This window comes from Neovison vison, chromosome 6 (assembly GCF_020171115.1).
Source record: "Neovison vison isolate M4711 chromosome 6, ASM_NN_V1, whole genome shotgun sequence".
NCBI classification, from domain to species: Eukaryota; Metazoa; Chordata; class Mammalia; order Carnivora; family Mustelidae; genus Neogale; species Neogale vison.
Window position 1 is genome coordinate 178,545,813 of NC_058096.1, and position 24,981 is coordinate 178,570,793.

The following is a 24,981-nucleotide window of genomic DNA, read 5'->3' on the forward strand; positions in this document are numbered from 1 at the left end:
CAAGCTCTTAGAGGATAATGACTTTACAGCTCATAATTATGTGACTAATGTGATTATTGTTAAATTTCATACCAAAAGTGTTGTTTCTCTAAAAAAATTTTTTAAGATTTTTTTTTTTTTTTAATTTGAGAGAGAGAGAGAGAGAGGGCATGAGTGAGCAGGGGGAGGGGCAGAGGGAGAGACAGAATCCCAAGGAGACTCCTCACTGAGCTCAGAACCTGACTTGGGGCTTGATCCCAGGACCGTGAGATCATGACCTGAGCTGAAATCAGGAGCTGGACGCTTGACTGAGTCACCCAGGTGCTCCTGTTTCTCTAAAAATTTTTGACAATTGAGTGGGTTTACAACTTATATGTAATTCCTATTCTTCCAGTTTTGTTCCGCATACCAAGTCATTCCAACACAAAATCGTTCCAACAAAACACAAAATTGAGGTTTCTGTAATGTATGTTAAGTCTTATAGTTTGGCATGGAACTAAGGGGACCGACTGTCTCAGTTTGGCTAGGACTGTCCAGGATTTAGTCCCAAAAGTCTCACATCTCAGGAAACCCCTCAGTCCAGGCAGACCAAGATGGTTCTTTGTCCTAAATGAAACTCACATTAGTAAGTGTATGGCACTGTTATAGTTTTAGTTGAATTATAACCTTGCAGATACAAGAACTAGGGCGCCTGATGGGATCAAGTATCCTATTTTCACTTGCAGAACTTAATTGTTGCAGAGCATCTAATTTAACTTCCTTATTTTATAGATAAGACAACTAAGCCCTAGATAAAGCCTACACTAAAAAACTGGACTGTATATACTGTTTGAAGGCAGAGCCCAGAGCCCTAACTCCTAATCTAGCATTCAGCATGTATTAAGTACTCATTAAACATTTTTGTATCACTGAATTGAGTAAATTAAATAAATGAATGTCTTTATGTAACTGGAGCACACATTATATCATAAGCATTTTATTCATATCGTTAAAAAAAAGTCTTTGAAACTATAATGCTTAATGACTGTATAATTCCAGTCTTCTGTTGATGAGAAATAAGGGCTTTATCAGTTATTTGCTATGACATTTTATAATAAAATACATGTTACAAATGCCCATTTTGGTTATTGAGTTATAGAAACGTATACAATAGTTTGGATAAGCAATTTAACATTGACTTTTTTTTTCTATTTTTATTACTAGTTACCTTTAGGCAGCCAGACCTTACTGAAAAATAAAAGGTCGTATAAGTTTTTTGCTTTTATATTGTAAATGTTTTATTGATAACAGGATTTTAGAATCAAGTTTCTTTGTTTTCAGCTACTCGCTCTCCATTTTGATTTCTCTTTTCCCCTGTATAATAAGAGCTAACATAAATTAAGTACTTTGTGCCAGGTACTACACTTAGTAATGTTTCCTCTATTGAATTAGGTGGTATCGTACAATGGTTACGAGCTAGGGCTCCTGGTTTGTGTGTCTGAGGTTTATACGCCAGCTTGACACAGCTGTGTGAATTTGAACAAGTTAAGCGCTGCGTTTATAACCATACCTATATCATGGGGTTTGTGAGAATTAAAGAGGTGTGTATGTGCCTAGCATATAGCAAGCGTTCACCAAATATTAACAAATTAGGTAATAGAATGCTGGCTGCTAGAACAAATCAACCAAAGAACTCTGGAGGTTTAAATAAGGCAAATCTTTTTGTACTCATGTAGGGGAGCATGTTCCTGGCCGAGTGGACTCCTCAGGGTCATTCAGGGCCTAGGCTGCTTCCATCAGTCGGTTCTTCCTCTTCTATTTCCACAGACTTCTTCCCCTTCACATAGAGGCTGGGGAAAGAGAGAAAGAAGAAAGGACCGCATGGACAAATTTTACGGAACAGGCTAGGAAATGGCTTACATCACCTCCACCCACTTTCAGCAAGAACTCCCGAGGAAAGACTGCACAGAGAAGCCAGGGAACATGGGGAGTGTAGACCAGGTATGTGCCCGAAAGGGCATGGAAGAAATCTTGCAACATATCATCTGTATTAAAAACCTATATAGATTTATATCTGTAGATCCATATTAAAATATAGCTACATATGTTAGCAATATAGCATTCTCTCCTACTGAGGACTCTTCTCTTACTTTGTCCGAATCACAAGTCTGATAAAGTGGGAGGGAGGAAATGACTCTATCAGCATCATATGGCAAGTAAGAGGCAATCATTAGAGGAAACAAAATATACTTGAAACAACTCCTAGGCAGGGCTTTCCAATGATCGTTTTCCTTTTAAAACTGGTCTTGGGTGATTGCCAGTTTGAATATCATCACACATTACTTTTCTGAAGTTCCTAGAGACCTCCAGCAGGGAGAGGAAGACCATCCAGCTGCCTCATCAGCGGCTTATGCTCCTTTTTCTTTCAGTAACACCCTTTTTCTTTCAGCAATCATAAAACTTTAAGGGACTTCACAATCGTTCCTCTTAAGAAAATGCTTAGAGACGACTGCACTGGAATTCAGTGCCCCTATTATCATAAATTTAATATCCACATTTACTTTTGGCCCTAGGGGGCCTACCAGGCTATAAAAGAGAGATTGGCAGGTAGAGTAAGTACAGCGGGTTTATATACATTCTGCAGAAACACGGAAGTTCACAGAATTTTCCTTACATTTCATCGAACACCTTTCTCTGTCAGGTTCGTCTGCATTTTGCCTTCATTTTATTTTATTTTTATTATAGAGATGCTCACACTTTTTATCTTTGAGCATGCTAACAGTCTCTTCTGAGTGAGGCATTGCCCAAATTCCATTTTCATGGATAACTAAGTACCCACCTACCAGACTAATCATCTGTTGGAATACCTTATTCTCTTAAATCTGATTCACATTGTGCCCTTGACATTTTATCCTTGCCCAAAACCTTGCACTGAACGCATGCTGTCTTTTGGAAAAGGGACTTTGTTTTTGAGTTCCATGACTTTGGGAGAAAGAAAATGTACAGAAAGACATGTGATGTATAAACTTATGCTAGTCACGAGAAGCAAGTCCATACTGCAGTTCAATTTAGCAAGTACTATCGGAGTTGATGACTGAAAAGAACTTAGAGATAATCTGGCTCAGCCCTTTCATTTTACAGGTGAGCAAATCCAAGTCTCAACAACACTAATGTACTTGAGAGCATCTGGGAAATCTGGGTAGATTTAAACCCTTACCCAAGGTCATAGTGCTGGTTAATAGGAGCACCAAGCCTAAAATCTAGTTCTCTAGATTTTCACATCAGGAATCTTTCTCTAATATATTACCATCTCTGGGATCCTCAGATCTTCCAGAAGTGTGTGGATATACTCTCAAGAGTCTGCTAGGATGCTATCAGAAATCTGAATTTGTTCTAATTACAATAATAATATGAAAAATAAATATAAATAAAAATGAATATCTGAGTGACTTTCTTATAATTGAATGCAGAGAAATGATATCTAGTGCTAGCGTTCTACATTTGTGTTTATGAACATGTGGATGCCGAGCAGTGCCACTTAAAATACTTGGAGTTGATGAGAAAAAACAGAGTGGATTTGATGTATAAATGATGTCTTCTCACCAGTGAAGGCCAGATGATGTCTCAGCACATTTTAAGAAAGAAAGGTCCACAGAAATTTCACAAGTTAAAAGTGATGGGGGAAACGAAGGATAGAAAATTGGGTCACCCTATAATATAGAGTAGTCTAAGCATGTAAAAATGTAAAAAAAATGAAAGAGAGAGAAAGAGAGATTGGGCATCAGTACCATATTCACACTTTGAGAGATGACTTATTTTTTAATTAATTAATTTTTTATTACATAAAATTGACAGTTGCATTTGGGTTTAATTGGTTTGGCAGTTTTTTTCATAAATCGCTTTATTTAAATGTAATTGCTGGTATGTGTCAAATTGTGTCTCCCGCAAATTCATAGGCTGAAGTCCTAACCTCTCTACTTCAGAATGTGACTTTATTTGGAAATAAGGTCATTGCAGCTGTAATTGTTAAGATCAGCCCTACTGGAGTTGGGTGGGCCCCTATCTATTATGACTGGTATCTATATTAAAGAGGGGAAATTTGGACACAGACACACGCAGAAAGAACACCATGTGAGATCAGGGTGACACTGTCCAAACCAAGAAATAAACAAAAGACTGCTGGAAAACTGCCAGAAGCTAGCAGCAAGGCACGGAACAGATTCTTCCTCATAGCCCTCAAAAGGAACCAACCTGCTGACACCTTGATCTCCAACTTAGTGTTCACAGCAATAAGAGAATAAATCTCTGTTGTTGAAGCTTCTCAGTTTGTAGTACTTATACTAGTTGCCCTACAAACTTTCACAATTGCCATGGAATAAACTACACATATCATACAGTTTTGACCATACATCATCTCAATCAAGATAACGAACACATCCCTCAGCCTCAAAGGGTTCTTTGTGCCTTTTTGTACTTAATTCCGTCCTACCCGCCATGCCCTTTTCTTTGCTGCCCATCCCTCGATTCAGTAAACTCATGTGCTTTTTGTCACTAAAAATGAAAAAATATTTTCTAGAATTTCTTTCACTCAGAAGAATTATTTTGAGATTCACCCTGTTTTTATTGCTGAATAGAATTCCATTGTATAGATATACCACTGTATATTTATAAATTCACCATTGATGGGCATTAGATTTGCTCCAGTTTTTGCCTGTTACATATAAGCCTGCTTTGGGTATTTGTGTTCAAGTCTTTGGCTTGATATATGCTTTTGTTTCTCTTAGGTAGATATGCAAGCATGAAATGACTGGATCATACGGTACGTATTTATATAAATAATTATATATATATTTTTTACTTCTTGAGAAACTGCCAAACTGCTTTCCAAGGTGGTGGTACCATTTTTCATTCCTACAAGTAGCGTATGAGTGTCCCACTTGGTCTGCACATTTACATAAAAATCTCTTGAAGGCAAATCCCTTTAGGGAGGTACGAACTTTTAGATGATTCAGTCACACTGTGCCTATTGCCTTATACCCAGCTTGATTCACACACTTATGTTACTCACCTGTATGGTTTTAAGTGTGTAATCTCTCATTTATAAATTGATTCAGAATTGGCTATGCAGATATGTTATTCACACATTATGTGTGTACAAATCTCTATGGAGTCTTGGACCAAAGTCAGAAGATGTGAGTGTGCCACTGACCAATCGTATTCCTCTCAGTGTGCCCTAACTGCCTCTTAGCTTGAGTGTGTTCCCTGGAAAGTCAGAGTAAAGACATTTGTCCAGCTTGCCTCCTCATAGAGTTGTTTTTTAGATCAAATCAACTGTTCAAGAAAGCTTTGCCCACTATGGAATATGTAGACTATTTTTTCATGATGCCATGATAGTGGAATGCTCTTGGAGAGGTAGGTTTCCGCAGACTGTGACAGCCTTCATGACGTGGGTGGTGTCTAATATAGAGTGCCCTGACCAACTACTCCTGCTCTCTTCCCCCTTATTTCTGGGTGGAATAGGTAACAGAAGATGTTAGGACAATGGTTTAGTGTCCTATAGCATAGTTTCTCTCCAAGTCCCTTAAGAGTCTAGAATTGAAAGTCAGGAGACAGTAATAATAAACATAGCAGCTAATTCTTAGTAAGCATGTATTATATGCTAGACTGGCACAAATATTTTTTATTGAAGTATAGTTGACACATTATGTTACATTAGTTTCAGGTGTATGACATAGTAGCTCAATAACTCTGTATAAATTATGCTATGCTCACCACAAATATAGCTACATGGTGCAATCTTTACATGAATTCCATGCAATTCTTACAACAATATCATGAAATAGATAGGTATGATTATCATTCTTTTTTATTTTTTTTGATGAGGTAAAATTGAGATTTTAACAAAGATCTTAGATAACTTGCCCCAGGTATGAGAGCCCTTGCTCTTAGCTATGGTAGCTATGGTATAATCTAATGTCCAATCGTATCTATGCTATAATAATATAATATGAAAGGCGTATATCATTTTACTATGTTGACATAGAAACACCTGTTGGGAAAACATTTTTAAAATTAAAATATAAAACAGACTGAAGTAGTGTCCAAGAAACTGTCCCCAAATATCTTAATACTTCCAGAAAGGAAGAATATGAGTAACATTGTTCAGGTTTTATTAGAATAACAGTCACATTCACAAAATAATAAGATTTGAAAGTAAATAGCTAGGGATTTGAAAATTGTTGAAGTGTAAAATGCAATGAAACTTCAGTTTGTAACACTAGAGCTTTTGGACAGGTGTGCATGAAGGGCCAGCCATGGGCCACCTAGTTGATTCTTAAGGGCTGAACAATCATGTGGAATATAGTTTGCCAAGGACCAGTAATGGTCACTCCTGGAATATTACTTGGTGAGCCTTCAGAAAGAATTAGATTCTAGACTAAGATATACCCTTAATAGTTTCACTTCTCTGAACCTCCATTTCTTTATGTGAAAAATGAGGTTGCTGATAAAATGTGTGAAAAACCACAGAATTCCCCCTGGAATTCTTTAGTTAAATTAAATCATAAGGAAGCACCACGTGAGTACATAAAAACAAATTTGTCCAGGTTCTTGGTAATGTCAATCAAATCTACTTTAGATAGTTTAGGTAGGAAGAGATTTACGAAGAAGTACTAGTTAGTCTTTGGGTCTTTGGAGAGCTGGGCATGGATGCTTACATCCAAGAACAAAGCTGCCAGAGAACATTCCCTACCATCAGGCACGTAGTCTAGTGAAAGCACCATTGTCACTGCTATCCATCACTCGATCCCTACTACACTGTGGTTTGGAATCTAGAAACTCTGCACAGCCCTCCCTAGGATGCTGCCATGGTCCTTTCCAGGTTTGAACCCCAGCCTGTGGCTGCCTTTTCATGTAGCTCACTTGTACCTATGTATTGCTTGACTGAACCCAGGCCTTGTTTAGGACAGGAAGCCATCTTTAGAAGAGGGTTGGACTGGGTGCTGGGTGGGCCAACTCACAGTCTCTGCCATCAGTGCTCCTTTAGGATGGCCTGAGCCCCTACTCAACCTTCACCAATCACAGTTCCTGGATGATGATGATGGGGTCTTCTTGGCTGGTCATTTACTAAATAGGCCCCAAGGCCCCTGTAGACCAAAGTTAGAAAACCACCAAACTAGATTTTTCTAGGATTCTCTTTTGGGCTGAAATTCCTTGATTCACTGCATTTCCAAGATTAAATTAAAGTAGAGGTGTTGAAAGGGTTTTTTTTTTTTTTTTTTCCCTGTCGTGCTTGGCTAATTCCAATATATTCTCTGTAATTATCGGTAGTTAAGAATATTATACCCAGGGACTATGGCTTCATGTACTTTTGCATTTTAGTTGAATCCCTCAATTAGGTATATTAGTACAAGAACATCCAATTCACACAAAAGGAAGGGAAATGGTAAGAGAAAAAAGGGGAACATTTGACAAAGGTGGATAGGATTTCTTTTCAGAAGGGTGTATTTTGAGACTTTCAAGGGAAACATTTTTATGTTGGAGTGTTTGCAGATGCCGTTATGGGGAAACTGCTTGTGGTGTTTGGCATAAGCTCAGCTTTACAAAATCCAAGCACAAAGCTTCAACCATCAGAAGAAAGAACAAGCGAACTTAAGCTACCTTAAATTGTACACATACCTGTTTACATATTCTTTTGGAATATAACATGCTGCAATGACCAGAAAATAATAACATTCTTGTTATCACCAAAGCACTCTGAAAACATCATAAATCAGTGAGATACCACATTATTACACATGGTATGTCCGGCAACTGTCTGATAACTTGGGATATACTATGTCGTTGTGCCTAAGAGCTTGGGCTCTGGATTTAGCCCCTGTGGAGCTTTAACTAACTTACCTAGAAGATGGAAATAATGATAGTAACTGCACCACGTTGCAAGTATTAAATTGGGATAATATATGTTCAATTACTGGCATGCTCATTGGGATTTAAGAAATGTTGTTTAGTCTAGTCATTAGGACACCTACACTGGCCTTTGGTCCTGTGCAAGCTCAACTGGTGTTGGCAGCCAAGAAGGGATTCGGGGAGGCTGCTGCCCAGGAGAGAAAAAGTGGCTCCACCAGTTGATTCTCCAGGGGAGAGAGATGTGATATTCATAAACGTGCAATCAAATCCACCATTTTCCACCATCACCACCAAGATGGATCATCTCTCTTCCCCCCAAGTCTTCTCCTTTAACTCTTTAAGATCACTCTTGCAATTCATTAGGGACTGATTTTACCGGTATTTGGTTCAAATCTGTTTGTGCATTGACTGCATACATGCAAAGCACTGTGGCCTATGAATTGGGAGACTAGACAAACATGGACACTGATTTAGCAAATATTCGTTAGGTTTCTACTATACTCTAGGGGCCATTTTTGCCAATGAGGGTTCACTAGAGCACCTGATATGAGCTGTTGTGGTGACATGGAGAAATGATGTTAAATAAGCAGATAGCAGGATTCACTGTGTCCTTATGTGTATGGGGACACCACAGGGAGAGTAAACAAGCATCTTAGTTTGCCTGGGACTGAAGGCTTGTGGGTGCACACAATTTTCTGTTTTAAACCAGGACTGAGTTATTTCTCAGATTGTGGTATTTTGGTGTTAAAATCAGGAAGGTTCTAACTAAACTTGGATGACTTGCTATTAACAGGTTTTATAGCCCCTATTGGACAGTCTCTCTACCTCTGAAGAATTTAATTCCCTTCATTCAAAATGGGGAACTCTGCCCTGGGATGCAGCTGTGATGTGCAAAGAGATCTGGAGTGGATTTTCGGAGAGCAACTAAAAACGGCCCCAGCTCTCCCTATTATGATAACCATCAACAAATTACCTCTCTGAGCCATAGCTCATTCCTCTAGAGAAGCAAGGATACCTATGCCCTGGGTGTTTGAACAGATTAAATGAGATAATATGGGTAAAAAGGCCTGGCACAGAGAGATAGCACAAACATTTTTTTAAAAAATTCTATTTTTGCATAAGAAAACATATGGCACTGGCTTAAAAATAAGAAGTAGCTTATATACATGGTTGTCTACATTAGCTTTGCATCATTTGTGCTTCATTTATTGTCCTGGAAATGCTCTTTAAATGTTTCCATTGGGTGTGTTCCAAGTTACTAACAAAATTGTAAAACTCCCTGAGTGCAAGCATGATCCTTTTACATTTTGGATGTCTCCTAAAAGCTTCATAGCACGGTCAGACCTTGGGAACACAAAGTGCTGAGGTTGGTCTGTAAGGCTCTGGGGACAAAATAAACACCAAATATTATGCTTATTTTTACTTGCATTTTATCTTTTTTTTTTTTAAAGATTTTATTTATTTGAAAGAGAGAGAGAGATTGAGAGCATGAGCAGGGGGAAAGGGGTAGAGGAAGAGGGAGAGGCAGACTCTCACTGAGCAGGGAGCCTGACATGGGGCTCAACTCTAGGACTCTGGGATCATGACCTGAACTGAAGGCAGACGCTTAACCAAGTGAGTCTCCCAGCCTCCCTCTACCTGTATTTTAAACTGCAAGTCTACCACCATGAAAGTTATTCTTATATAAATAAAAGGATCTCACTCAAATCCAATCTTTTTGAAGCCTCCCCCTTACCTAAATTATTGCATTTACCTTTACCTGTGTTATTTGCTTGCAATGTGCAAATTTAATGTAAGGCAAAGATGGCAAGAGAGGACAGATGTATACCTTGCCATGCTAAGTAGGCAGAAATCCCTCTGTGCCCGTGAGCCTGAGAAAACTCAGTTTAAATGTCAAAACTAACACTCTGAGTCCTAGAGTTTATAAGCAGCAACAAGCCAGCACATAAACCCATATAGCCAAATGGAGATAAGCTTCTGTGTAATTTTGAATTTTCTATTAACATAATAGGTTAGTGGGTCTGCTCCTTTAGGAAATCCTAAAGAGATTTCTTTAAACGTACCATTTAAAAGAGAAAATGTCACCAGTTATTAGCTAGTTTGACTCTTCCTGTATTAATTCCCTATCTCTCTTTTTCCAGCTTCTCTCCATATCTTCCAAATCAGGCAATTTATACCACTGATTTCTTATCAAATATTCATTCATCTTTGGCATACATTGTTGCACAATGGCTGTAATGGTCTTCACATTAGGTCTCTTGTGATAATTGAATCAGCCGGGCCAGATGCTCTTGTGACTAAAGGCACCACAGATTCTGAGAGACGGCTCATCACCAGGTCATTGGGATCAAACCCTAAACCAGATTGGAGAGATCTACTCAAATCGCATTATTAGAACCATTCCCTCTGGTGCTTGAAAGATAGTCCTGAACTTGTGTCCATAGATTATAAGAGGTCATTCCTAATATTTTATTTTCAGGGTGGAAGAAGGGTGCAAAGGTTCTTTAGAATGTTTATAATTGCTAAAAGTGATAATGAGACCTCAGGGCTGTATTAAAAGAAGTATTGTGTTTAAAACAAGGGAGGATAAGTTTTCGCAATACATGAGCAGCAGTTTTTCAAATTAAATTATTCATTTATTCAATGAAAATGTGTGATATCTACTCTATAAAAGGCACTGGGCTATGAAAGATACAAATATAACAAGTAGCACACTAAGACAGACATAAATCTTATTAATAGTTTCGTGTTGCTTTTCTGGTTTGGCTCATGGGTCTGCCAGAATCTTTACTAGAGCAATCACAGAGATATTTAAACAAGGCTGGCTGATAAAAGTGAGTAAAATAGCCCAGTGGCAACTGTGCCAAATTCAATGAAACATGCCCTATGTAAAGTGGGCAGCTACTAGTCAGTAGTATTAGATTGTCATCTTGTGAGACTATAGATCTGGTTTTGCTAAGAGAAACTGGAGATTCAGAATTGCATGTGAACTATTTCATTTAAAAATATTGTTAAGGTGGTAGCTAATTCAAGTGTTTAAGAGCTCAGTAGAATCTTACATGTTTTTGAACTACATCTTGCTCATGGGCTTTCAATTTATAACTTATACTCCACTCAGTAGATTTCTCCTAATCTAATCCAATATTTAGAGGGGCTCTATAACTTGGGACTTGACATAAATAACCAACTGGTATAGATTGCCAGGGGTTTGTAATGATAATGACTCAGTTTACTTAATATAACCAGTAGGTGAAGATAAATGAGTAACATACGTGTATTTTATATGGTTTTTGGTGGAGAGAGTTGGTTCCCTACTCAGAGTGGCAGGTTTTAGCATATTCAGCTGCCTGGGTTCTGGAAGCATTTCACACTCCCATTGAGACAGGTTAAGTGGAATAAAAACTCCTGGACTCCAATTGTTAATTTGAGACTGAACAACACTATTTGTCTGGAGGTTTCCTAAGATGGATTTATGGTGACCTCAGGCTAAATTTTCTGTTGATGCTTTGAACTTCTGTCCAGGGCATCCTATCCATTACAGAGGAGCTTTGTCTTCTTTGTGCCCTCATGAAAGAAATGCATGTGCTCAGTTACTAGGTAGGTGCTCTTGAGTAATTACTGGAACTGTCTGGATGGAACCTCTATTCCCTAGGGAGCAGCTAAGTTTCCTCTCTTTCCCTGCTGCCAGTATCGTGCCAAAGAGAAATGCCGCAACTAAACATGATGAACCAGCCCCATTAAAAAGAGAAACAATGGGCCATTTTCATCTCAGTTATCAATTCCGTAAAATACATTTGCAATACCAAATCTGATAATGGTTACCATTTTATTTGGGTGGAATAGAGAAGGTAGATGGTACACACTTCAGTTGCCTTTTTGTTGTTGTTGTTAGTAAAATAAATGGACTAATGGTTACCATTATTAGTGAGGGGTTATCACTCGTTTGTGGAAAAGACATGAAGATTTGGCTTATACATTTATTCAGATTTGTCTTTCTTGGAGTAGGAAAGCTAGAATTCAGACAGAACCTGTCACTCACACAGAGACTGGATAACTACTTTACCCATGACTCACCTGGATTACGGTGCCCCACATTAGCGTAGGTAGAACATGATTAATATGCTTTGAGACAGGGCTGAAGGAGAGAGGAGCACATTTTATATTTGGTCATGAGATGAGCAATTGAAGCATTAGCAGCTGTTGAATTTATCATCTTTTATTTTCTTAATAAAAATTGTGATTTTTACATTTCTTACATAATGAAGAGAAGTGTAAGTTATGTCTTACAATTATTTGTGGTGATGGTGATATACTTTGGTAAGTCTATCACATATTAAGCATTTATAATGTTCTTCCAATGGGAAGTTGAAAATTTTGTGCCCTTTTAAACCTATGCTTATGCAAAGTCTGTTTTTCAAAGTTCTTTTTTATGTGTTGGCTTTTTCTAAGCACTAAGCACTTTATAAAACTCAACCCATTATTCATCCCAATGGTTTCATGAGGTAGATATTGTTATCCTGCTATACACTCAGGATCTGAGGCTTAGAATAATTAGCAACTTCCTTGAAATCTTGTGGTTAGTAACTTAAATAGACAATATTTGAACCCAGCTCTGTTTTATTCTCATAGCAACTCCTTGTCAGTTATGAAATATCCATGTAGCCTGCTTAAGTCTCAGGAAAAAATTACTTTTATATTTACTTTTACCTAGAACATAATTAATTTGAGTCCACATATTTTTAGCAAATATTATTAAACCGATAAGTTGCTTAACACTTGAGTGGCAAAGAGATGGCACAAACTCAAATTTAAAATTGAACAGGAATACAGTTGTGTTCAGACAAATTAACTAATATAAATAAATAGAAATTACTGTTTTCCTTGAGATATGGTAGTTGGATCTGTGCTAGAACTTTCAGGCAAGTCTTTTAGATCTGATTTAATCAGCATGGCTGTGTTGAAATGTACATAACCCACGTAAAAGCTGCTACTTTCCATAGTCCAGTCCTTGTCAGTGTTGCCTTAGAAGAAAAATACAACCCACCCATCAAAAGTAATTTAGTCCATTGTAGTTTTACTGAATCTCCTAAATAATGTCTAGGCAGATAGGATCTGCAAGTCTCATCAGTTTCCCTTTTTTCATTAAAATCATCTTCCCCTAGTTTTCTCAAATACAGTATCTCTCAGATAAATAGCTGATCTTAAGATTTTTCTCTTCTCACTGTCAACATTCCAAGTTTTTCTTTTATACCTTAAGCAAGAGCTTGTTTTCAATATCTTATCCCTTTTCCTTCTACAACTTGTTTCTTTTCTTCCATAAGCAAATTGTGACTTTTTAAGAATACTGCTGTTGCCCAGATTTTCCATCACAAAAATCCCGGATGGAATTCTCATTAGAGAGAAACTAAGGAAGGTAAGACAGGAAATATTCACAATGTAATTATTTTTCTATCACACATTTAAAAATGCAATTACTAAGGATCATATATATCAAATACGCTTGGATGTACTTAATCCCTGAGTGCCCTTTGTACCCTCACTGTGGACAAAACTGAAGAACAACATGAGACAGACAAGGAAAGACAAGTTTCAGAAGATTCAACTATGTGGTGAGAGGTGAGGTCAGGTTCATAGGTGGACTGAGTATCAGGCCTGGGTTGAAACTCAGCATCGCGTGAATATGAGGGTGATTTTTTTGTGTGTGGTTTTTAAAATAACATTTGATGACTTCCACTTTGAGTGGCATCAAAATAATCCTGTGCCACAATAACTGCTCCAGAGAGTTCTTCACTGTCTTTGGTACACATTAATGTTCTTGCCTTTCTCTTTTCCTCTTGCATCAATTTTTCCAAATTTCTACATTCCAGATCAACTGTTTAGGTTGGAGTCATAGCACATCAAGCTTGGAAAGATGAGAGTCATGGAGTTCAGTGGTCCCCAAAGAGCAAACCTGAGCTGTTTTTAAAAATGCACATTCTTATATTCCAGAGCAAACCTGAGCTGTTTTTAAAAATGCACATTCTTATATTCCACCCCTCAAAGGTGTCCATTCATTAATTTACAGTAGGGCTCCAGAATCTGTTTCTTTGTTGTTGTTTGTTTTGTTTTATTTTTATTATTATTATTATTTTTAATCTTCCCAAGTGTTTTCATTAACCATTCTGCTTGGGAAATTCTGATCTAATTCATCTCCTTCCATCCCACCTGATGCTTTCCTCCAATAGCACATCTTGCTGGTGATCAGCCCAGGGATAATGATGGTGGTAGTGAAGGAAGCTCAAATGTATCAAGTGTTGACTAACTGTTAGACATTGAACTAAGGCTTTACCTAATTTGTCCCATTTAATACATTTAACAATCTCAAGAGAAAGACAAGATCATTTGCATTTACTCTCTAGTCTTTGAATTTGCCATGAATCACTCTCTTCTAGGTTTTTGTTTAGGTCTTACTTGCCCTACAAGGTACCCCCTGCCTAACCGGAAGCCTTGGTTGCACACCTTTCCTTTGAGCTTCCCTAGCATGTATGCTACTTCTATTCTTCCATATTTTATTGAGGAAACAGTAGAGTTTAAAGCTGAGGGTGTGAATTCTGTAGCCACTCTGTGGGTTTAAAACCAGCTTTGCTACTCTCTGGCAATGTTACTATGGGAAAGCTAACATTGTTATGCTGTTTCCTGTTCTATAAAATGGAGATTTAAAATAGTGCCTCCTCATCCAGTCTTGAAGGAGTGGCTTCTTATGAGATGAAATTTATCATTCAACCCTGCATCAGTTCTTGGTTGTCTCTCAAACTTTTGTGCTTGTTAAGTAGCCCAATATATTTTTAATAGTTTTCTAAGAGTTAAAGATGGAGCATAGAGTGTTACACGCAAAGAATGAATCATGGAACACTGCATCGAAAACCAATGATTTTCTCTATGGTGACTAACATAACAGAATTAAAAAAAAAAAAAAAAAAAAAAAGGATGTGCCAAGACCTGTCAAGACCTGTCAGTGTTCCCAAAGGGAGGATCCCAGCACCTAGAATCAGGCAAGCCATACCCTTAAGCAACAGCTTTTAAAACTATGAAAATAAATACAGTCCTTTGGGATCATAAGCATAAACCCTGTTGGCCAGCAGAGCCAGGCAATCTGGACATATTGTCTGGGTGGCAGTCCACAAAAACCAGGGCTCCAAATGAGCTTGTAAGATCCTTCCGGGATGATACCAGTGAGCTGGAGCAAGGCAGAGGCAGAGCACCAAGATGGCATCCACAGCCCATTCTTTGAGAGCAGCTAATAAGCCATGAAATGTGTGCCAAACCTGAAGGCTCTCTCTTAGACCAAAGCTCCAGGACAAGCAAAGAAGCCTCTTTCACAGAAAGACTGAGTGATGTGCCTTAGTTTGCTGCCTGTGCAGTTTCCCAGGGTGTAGCCCTGCCCAAAGCCATCTCTCTGATGGCCACAGTCTCATGGGACCCAAGAATATAAACCTCCCCAGCCACCACAGCCAGGTGCTTAAGGATGTCCCCAAGTCAGCAGTCACAAAAAGTGAGGCACCGGTCATAAAAAGCAGGACACCAGGCACAGGTAAATCTTCCCTCCAGGAGATATCGGCACTCTAGAGCATGGTGTAGGATGAGTTCGAAGACAGCTTCCACCCTCCTTGGTCTCTGGGAGGGATTATAGTCAGGCCCCTCTATGCCTGCTTAATTAGAAGCCTGCCGCTCAGGCCACAGCCAGGAGCTAACAGGCCTCCTTCACACAAACACCAAGCTCCAGGGTTTGTTGTCTCTTGCTGTGTCCTTCAGTGGTAGCTGTTGAAGAAGAACTCTTTCTTCATTGGTTACAGTCCTGAGGGGTCCACAAAGGTAAGCCCCATAGGGTGCTAGATTTAGCCAGGTGATGTAGAGGTGTCTCCTAGGGGGTGGCTGCAAAAACTGGGCACCAGATGCATGTAAAAGCCCCCTTTTGGGAAATACTGGTGCTTGGGACCATAGTAATGGGAAAGTAGGAAGATAGCACCTGCTAGCATCCATTCTAAAGCATGTTCTAACAAGTTCCTAGGTGTGTGTGTTTAATTACATGCCTGCCCCTCGGGCCAACACTTTATTGTAAGCAGGTGAAACTTCATTTTAGTCTAGTGCAATCAGCTGCTTCTGAGCGGGGCCCTGGGGTAGATCAGTCCAAGCACAGAAGGCCTTTCAGAGTTGTTCCTGAGGTTCCTTCAGTCTTGTGGGCCTCCAGATATGAGCCACTGGTTTTCAGTGTTAGATGTTTTGGGGGCTTGTCTCTCAAGGGTATGTCTGAAAAGCTGAAATGCTTGGTGTAGGGTTCAAACCCTTTACTATCGAGGAGAAGCTCTGGCTTGTGAGTTCTCTCTCTGTTGTGGTTCGCAGCATCAAGGCTGGGGTTTATAGCAAGTTTGTGTAAGACACATGCACCCCCATGTTCACTGCAGCATTGTTTACAACAGCCAAGCTCTGGAAACAACTTGCGTCCATCCATGGATGAATGGATAAAGAGACTGTGGTGTGTATATGTACAATGGAATATTATATAGCCGTAAAAAGAATAAAATCTTGGTGTTTGAGACAACATAGATGGACTTCGAGGATATTATCTTCCGTGAGGTAAGTCAGAAGAAGACCTCCTGGAGGATCTCTTTTATATGTGAAATCTAAAAATAAACACAGGTATCCCCCACTACCAAAAGTTTGAACTACACCACTTTGCTTCTCTGAGAGACTTCCATTAGTAGTTTTCACTAGCTGAAAGAAATCCAGAAAGGATTTATGCTTTTGTGAAGAAAAGAGAAAAGCAAAAACAGCACTCTGCATTTGTATCGCAATGAGCTCTTTTAGGGGAGCGCACACTCCAGCAGCAGGAAGGGCACCACCAAACTGCTTCCCTGGAAGCTGTCCTCAGCTTTTCAGCCTCAAGCTGCCTGGCTTTGAACTGTGTCTGGGAGCATCTGTGCTTTATCTCGATATATTTTGTGTACTTGTTAGCAAGATGTGTCCCAAAGTGTCGGAAAAGCCTGGGAGAGTTTATTTTTGTGGTTTGGGCATGCCAAAAAAATTTTTTCCCATATAAATTAAAGGCAATTTGCCTTTTTTTGCTTTAATTCATTTTGGCTTAGGACAGGTTTCAAAAGGAAGGCTATACTTTGAATTGTAGGGAAACCAATTAAAACGAACAAACAAACAACAAAACCAAAAAACACCAAGTTCTTAGATACCGAGAACACACTGATGGTTGCCCGAGGTGTGGGGTAGGGGCTGGGAGAAATGCGTGAACTTGTTCTTTTTGTTGTTGTTTTTTTGGTTTTTTTTTGTTTTAGTTAAAAAAAATTAAACTTTAAAAATGGGATTTGGAGGGCGCCTGGGTGGCTCAGTGGGTTAAAGCCTCTGCTTTCGGCTCAGGTCATGATGCCAGGGTTCTGGGATCGAGCCCTACATCGGGTTCTCTGCTCAGCAGGGAGCCTGCTTCCTCTCTCTCTCTGTGCCTGCCTCTCTGACTACTTGTGATCTCTGTCTGTCAAATAAATAAAGAAAATCTTTAAAAAAAAAAATGTGATTTGGAGAAACACTTTTACCCTTCACTGTGTGTCAGATTACATATATAATATAAATTATAAAACATATAATTGAATAACAATTATTTATGTAAATTATTAATAGATGTTTTTTAAAATGAAATTATGTGTCTGTAGTTGTATTCATAAGTGCAAGTACAGTAATCAAAAGCTATAACAACATTAAAAGCAAATCCAAATACAAAGATATCCCTATGAATTTTATGTTTCACTGAACATCAGAAACCACCACTGTACTAAACTGAGTTACAGACAGAAAACATATTTAAAAATTATATAAAAGATTTAACGCTTCCTACTCACTTTCTTTTTGCAATAAGCTAGTTTGGTATTTGATCTAAAATGCACAGAAGAATGGAATTCACTGTTTACTATGATAATTGGAAATGAACTAAGAAAAACAATTTCAATTTTTATTACTCCCTTTCATGTTACAAGAGACCAATTCACCAAAAAACATTGAAGCAGTGTTAAAGGTAATAAGTTGTAGGTTTAAAAAATATTGTTAGGTACCACCTAAAAAAATATTCCCAGTGTTTCGGCTAATCTGTGAGACTCACTTTTTCCATCAGATAGCATATATATACAACATTTTAATTTCTTTTTGCATAATTTAGTTTGTCCATAAACTCAACCTCAAGAAGGAGTACTTTGTTAAATATAGAATAAGCCCAGGAATGGACTAACTGTCTGATAAAAGCTACATACTTATTATCTTATTACACCAAATTTTGATTGTCCATATACTTTTCTTTTTAATCTGCTAGGCTTTGAACATCTTGTAGGAAGAGAGGACATCTTGTTTAATATTGTATCCCAGTGTTGGCTATAAATCCTTCCAGATTTTAAGTGTTCAATAATGTAATTCTAATCTGGAGGTGGGTTCAGAATAAAATATCATAAAGACCTCCGTCCCACACTCTGAACATTTACAACCCTTCCTACTGATACCACTCCCCTGTCAGTGAATAATAATTTATGTTGCAATTATTTAACCATGTGACTCTATAAATGTACGCACTGCTTTGCTGATCAGACACCCTGTATTTGAATCTTGCTGCATCTCTTGCTTTCTTGGCTTGGCACTGGGCAAGTCATTGCATCTCTTAGATCCTTATTTTCTTCATCTGTAAACCTGAAATGAAACCACTACCTTGCAGTATAGTAGTAGGATTAGCAAGAGAGACATGGTAGACAGTGTCTATGATGGAAAAGATGCTTAGGGAGAATCAGGTAGACTTATTATTGCATGAAAGGGTTCAGTAGGAATGTTTGTTGATTTGGTCTTGGCCTCTGTTCAGAGTTCATTCATGTGGCCTGAAATCTTTTGGGATCAGATTTCTTTAAGTACTGGCTTGGTTGAATTGTCCCTGAAAAAGATACGTTGAAACTCTAATTCCTAGAACCTCAGAATGTGACTTTTTTGGAAATAAGGTAATTGCAGATGGAATTAGTTAAGATGAGATCCTACTGGAGTCAAGTGAACCCTTATTCAATATAACTGATGGTTCATAAGCAGAGGAGAAAGAGACACAGGGAGAAGAATGCTGTGTGATGACAGAGATATCCAAGTGACACAGCCACAAGCCAAGTAGCACCAATGGTTGATGGCTGCCACCGCAAGCTAGGAAGAGGCAAGAAAGGATTCTACCCAGAGCCTCAGAGGGACCATGGCTTTGTTGATACCTTGACTTTGGACTTCTGGCTTCCAGAATTGTGAGAGAATATATTTTAAATTGTTTTAAGCCACCCATTTTGCAGTACTTTGTCATGGCAGCCCTAGGAAATTAACACAAGTACTACGCTAAACTTAACTTTCCAAAGTTAATAACTTTGGAACTAATAACTAATAAAGTTAACTAATAACTTTCCAAAGTTATTCCAGAAAAAGGAACACTGTAAAACCAAAAAAAAAAAAAAGAAAGAAAGAAAGAAAGAAAAAGGGTGAACTGAGGTTTTTCACAGTTGCCAGATTTTTCCATCCTAAAAATTATTATAACTGTAGAACAACTGGTAGCCTTCTGGGAATGGTGTGGGGGAACAAATCCTTGATCTACCACAGTCCACAGAGGCTTTTGTTTTTTTACTGTGTCCCTGAATTTCCAAAGCTTTTGTAAAGAAGTTTGAGTCTCTGGAGAACCAGAAAGCTTTCAGTTGTACTTGTTTGAAAAGGTAAGAAAATCCTGTTTGCATTTACTATTTATGAGCCGTGGCTTCATATTGTCATGTGGTCACATGATGCTTGCTTTTAAGAACCTGCAAATGAGATCAGATTCATTATTTTTTAATGTAAAGAGGATGATGGCAAACTCTGCAGAGTAATATAAACCAGACTGTCTCTCTTGCCCTAGAATTTGTATTAACAATGTTCCCTTTAGAAACTAGTAAACTATATGCCATACTTAAAACATCATATTTGACATAAACAAAATATTTGTTGGAAATAGCATTCAAGTATTTAATTGAAATACATCATTCATGGGAAAATCTTTAATTCTGGGCAACTCCATGGTACTAAAACTTTTCCATGTAAAGCACATATCTAGTAGGGAAACCCATTGTCTGTGCTCTTGTATTTCTCTTTTATCAAGGGGACAGCTGCCATTTTTGCTACTAAGTTTCATTCAACTTTTAAGAACAGAAAGAATGAGATCAAATAGTCAAATGAGTTGGTGTAAAAACTAAAAACTAACCATATGGTAATCCAATGTGTTCTAGAAAGAATTTCATTTTATTTATTTCTAAAAAGTCTTTCTTCTGCAGAAAAAAAAAATTGTTGCAAGTCTGAAATAATATAACTGAGAATCCAGTCCTGTTCTGGAAAAGATGCCATCCTCTGATCTTTGCTTATGTTCAACTCTCATGTGTACCTCCTGATCTGAGCTTCCACTTATGTTATGGAATTTATGGAATTTAAAGTTATGGAATGATGAAATTCCTCTCTTTTGAAGGAAGCAGTTCCATATTTCTTGGTGTGAATTTTTGGCTAAGGTTCATGCTGCATATTTGTGATTTTTTGTAGTGTTTTCTCTTCTTTTTCTTTTCTTATTTTTTTAACAGATTAATATTTTTCCCTAGAATTTTCCTAAAATAGCTGGGTTACCATAGAATTTGCTTTCCTCTTAAAGTCCATCTTCCATTGTTCCTGGTGTTATCTATCTCTGTTCCCTAAAACACCTAATAAATCATTTTCATTCACTCATTCAACTCTGGCCTGTCACTAGAGTTGCCAAACTAAAGCCCATGGCTGTATTTCTACTATTCACATTTTCACAGATGGTTGGGGGTGGGTGGGTCGGGGGCAATGAAAGAAGAATATTTTGTGACTTGTGAAAATTATATAAAATTCAAATTTTAGTGTCCAGATAGAGTTTTCCTAGAACACAGCTACAGTCATCTGTTGGCATACTTTCTATAGGAGGTCATGGCCTTTCAAAGGCCCATAGCCAGTCTAATACCTCAGGAGTTCTGCCACCTTCTCAAAGTTTCATATACAACAGCGCCACTCTGACTTCTTGTTGTCATGGCCTATGGTCCTGCATCTATTTTAATCTGTTCTCTCTAGTGCCTTTTGTGTGACATAAAAGTAGAGTTCTGCATGGCTGGATTCCAAATTTGTTCTTTTCAAAGTAGCTCTGCAGGCCATGATCTAGCACCACCCACTTCTGATTCTAGCTTATCTGTTTGTGTGACATCTGTTTAGTCAGCTTGGGCTGCTATAACAGAATACCAAAGTCTGGGTGGCTCAAACAACAAACATTTTCTTCTCACAGTTCTAGGGGCTGCAAAGTGTAAGATCAAGGCACTGGCGGGTTTATGTCAATGGAATGACATGTCAGTGGAATGATCGTGTCAAAAGGATGATCATGTCAATGGAATGAACCACTTCCTGGTTCACAATCAACCATATTTTCAGTATGTCCTCACATGATGGAAGAGTAAGAGAAAGCTCACTGGGGTCTCTCTTTCTCTCTCTCCCTTCAATAGACTCTTAACTATAGAGAATAAACTGAGGGGAAGGCGTTTGTGATGAACCCTGGGTTTGGTTTTGTTTTTAATATTTTATTTATTTGAGAGAGAACGAGAGAGAGCGAGCCTGAAGGGGTCCCTGCTGAGCAGGGAGCCAGACATGGGGCTCAATCCCAGGACCCTGGGATCGTGAACCGAGCCGAAAGTGATGCTCAACTGACCGAGCCACCCAGGCGCCCCTGGGGTCTCTTTTATAAGGGTACTAATCCCATTCATGAGGCTCTATTCACATGACCTACGTACCTCCCAAAGTCTCCACTTACTATCACTTTGGGAGTTAGGATTTCAACACGTGATTGTTGAGGGGGCATATATTTAGTTCCTAGCAGCATCCCCAATACTCTCTTGATGAAAAGGAGAGTTTAGACAGTGAAGAGATAAAAGTCATGAATTTTTTAAAAAGAAATAGCTCTCAAGCTGGGCCTCTCATTTTGCATTTGTTTAGTTGTTTCTTTTCCATTTTTTTCAAAGCTTAAATATAAGAATCTTCTTTCATACTTGTTGTATTTCTTCTGACTCATTTCAGCCCAGCATAGCTGCCTGCAGAGTTGGTTTTGAAACTTCATTTTATTGGCCATTATACTACTATCTTTCCCAGAATTGTTTTAGTCTAAAAAGTTTTTTACAGACACATGTTTTACATTTTAATCGGATGTATTGATTAAAATATTCAGGCAAATTGGACCCCAAACAGAGCTTTGTGGCACTATTCTAGGGACTTCTCTCCAACTCAATATTGATCTTTTAAGCAACACTCTTTGGGAATGGTTGAAATCATTGCTAATCCTTGTAACAACAGGTAATTATGGAAGACTGTGTGAAGTGATTTGCTAAAATAGACATGAATTGTATTTAAGCCCTTACCCCCACTCAGTAGCTTAGAGGTTCCCATCAGGTTATCTGGGAGTAAATTCATCATCCTATATATTTGACTCTAATTCCTTGGCATCAAATTTTTTGATTAAAAATGTTTAAATCTCGTATTTCAGTTCTTAAATATTATTGATGGTCTTTTCATTTTCAGACCCCTATTATGTAATTTGCTTAAATATGTGGATATGAATATGTGGAAGCAGCCAGGTACTTCTGTACCATCTCTCTTTTGCAAGACTTCTCTTTAGCTGAAAACCTTGATCTGGGGTTAAGAGGGCAGGATCAGGAATAAAAATATCTAGATGCTGATACTTAATCTGTTCCTTAACTAGCTGTATAACCTATGATATGCCCTCTAGCCTCTCATAGCATTAGTTAATTCCTCTGTAAATAATGGGTTCTTCTAGATAATTTCCATGAGTTCCTTCTTGTTGTAGAAACAATAATCACAATCAACCTATTGAGAATAAAGAAGAAAGCTTCAGAGGAGTTTATAGGGAGGGGAGATGAATGGTACCATTCAGCAACTAAACAATTTCAAGAAATGACAGTGAAGGTAAGGGTGGCATGTAAACTCTGCAGGAATCTGGGGAGGGGAGAGAGCTGTGGGGGTTAGATAGTTGGCAGTAGATTTCATGGAGGTAGCCAAACCAAGAAGAGAATAGAAGGAGGAAAGAGTTGATGTCTGAAATACTTTTTATTTGTGTTTTATTTTGTTGATGTTTTAATCCTCTCCAAGGTCAATGTCAGTGTAAGATACCTCCCCACGATTCTTTGGAATACTGCCTTGACAGTTAATCAGGAGTCCTAACTTCTATTTTTATTTCAGAAATGGACAAGGTAGTGCCAATTATTTCCAAGCACGGCGTTTTGAAGTGATAATCATTTTATTTGGAGGGAAATAACATTCAACACATAAAAACTTGTAAAACTAGGCAGGACAATTTAGAAATTATCTTCTGGCCTTAGCAGCACTTGAAGGCAAACAACTCAGATAATTGCTACTAGTGTTTGCTTTTTAATGTTGAATAAAGGTTGAGAGAAAAAAAAAAAAAACCAAGGGAATAATAGATGGCATCAATTTAGCTTGCTGTTTGAAAGATGAAGTAAAATGTGGTGGTTAGGAATATAGGCTCTGGAGTCAGACTCTGGATCCATCTTTTGTGGTTGGATGAAGTTGTAGATGTTACTTAACCTTTTGTATTTTAATTTCTTCAACAAATGGGCATAATAATAAAACTTATGGAGATTTTGTTAGGTTGAGATGCATTATCCCATAAAGAATTTAAACTAGTAGCTGGATTGAAGAAAACACCCACTAAATGCTGCTGCTGATTATTATTATTACCATTCTTCATGTTTTTGTATTCTCCCGTAAAAGCATATGTATGACTAAAAGGAATACAGGATGGAAATGATGTGAAATGGAAAGGAGAAATTAGAAGAATTCTGAGTTATTAATTCTCAAGCATAAATATGGTAGATGGAGCCTCATCTACTATAAATTCTCTTTATGAAATAGTCTCTCCAACTGTTGGTCTCTTCATGCCTTTACTCCAAAATTGTGGAAAATTAAAGCCAAAGATCTTGGAATTTTGAGGGATCTCTCTGGACCTTAGAAATCTTTGTGTCATGGGACTCTAACCTGTGATTTTATTATTTAAGATGAATTTACTTATTATCATTGAACTATAACTAATTAAACATGACAAGAATGCAACAATAGCAAAACATAAGCATTGTTTTGCCTAACCTGTGAATTCATTGCAATGATTAAGCATGTTGAGAATTTAGTTATACAATAAAATAATTAGAAAATCTATTGAAAGTCATTAAAATGAATAACCCAAGATATACAATCTTTTTAGGAATTTTTGATAGAAAAAAGAAAAAAACAACTATTCCTAACTATCAAATGGGTATAATCAATACTCTTTCAAAATGTCTGTGATTATTTTGTCTTGAGTCAACTCAGTTGTGGGAATCAACACCTGGAGAATGTAGTGGGGTGAGACATTACATGTGGGAGTGAAGAAAGCATAAAAGGGCTTTAAAACTTGGTGGCAGGGGCACCTGGATCTCTCAGTGGGTTAAAGCCTCTGGCTTTGGCTCAGGTCACGATCTCAGGGTCCTAGGATCAAGCCCCGCATTGGGCTCTCTGTTCAGTGGGGAGCCTGCTCCCCTTCCTCTCTCTCTCTGCTTGCCTCTCTGCCTACTTGTGATCTCTGTCTGTCAAATAAATAAATAAAATCTTAAAAAAGAAAAACAAAAACCTTGGGGGTACTATGTAGGAAATTCATCCATTCCTATAGAGGATCAAGTAGCTGATGATTATAAAGCACTTTATGCATTCGTAATTCTGTAGCAGAGCTAGGACCTATTTCTTCAACTCTGTGTATCTTTTCTTTTCAAGGCCTTCAGACAATTCTCTCTCCTTTTTCCTCCCTCTCTGCCTGCCTACTTTTGTTGGGGACAAAAATGAATAAAAACAGTGAATAAGGGAACCCTCTTACACTGTTGGTGGGAATGCAAGTTGGTGCAGCCTCTTTGGAGAACAGTGTGGAGATTCCTCAAGAAATTAAAAATAGAGCTTCCCTACGACCCTGCAATTGCACTCCTGGGTATTTACCCCAAA

The 24,981-nt window shown here is 38.1% G+C and overlaps 1 long non-coding RNA gene across 1 annotated transcript in view; it reads left to right on the plus strand.

The window, feature by feature from the left end:
• The first annotated feature begins 1,922 nt into the window (after positions 1-1,922).
• LOC122910628 overlaps positions 1,923-24,981 on the plus strand; it is a 117,604-nt gene continuing 94,545 nt past the window's right edge. Inside the window, exons 1-2 of the long non-coding RNA XR_006385256.1 lie at positions 1,923-1,959; positions 4,743-4,777. This is a non-coding gene — a long non-coding RNA (uncharacterized LOC122910628). The remainder of the gene's footprint in view (positions 1,960-4,742; positions 4,778-24,981) is intronic.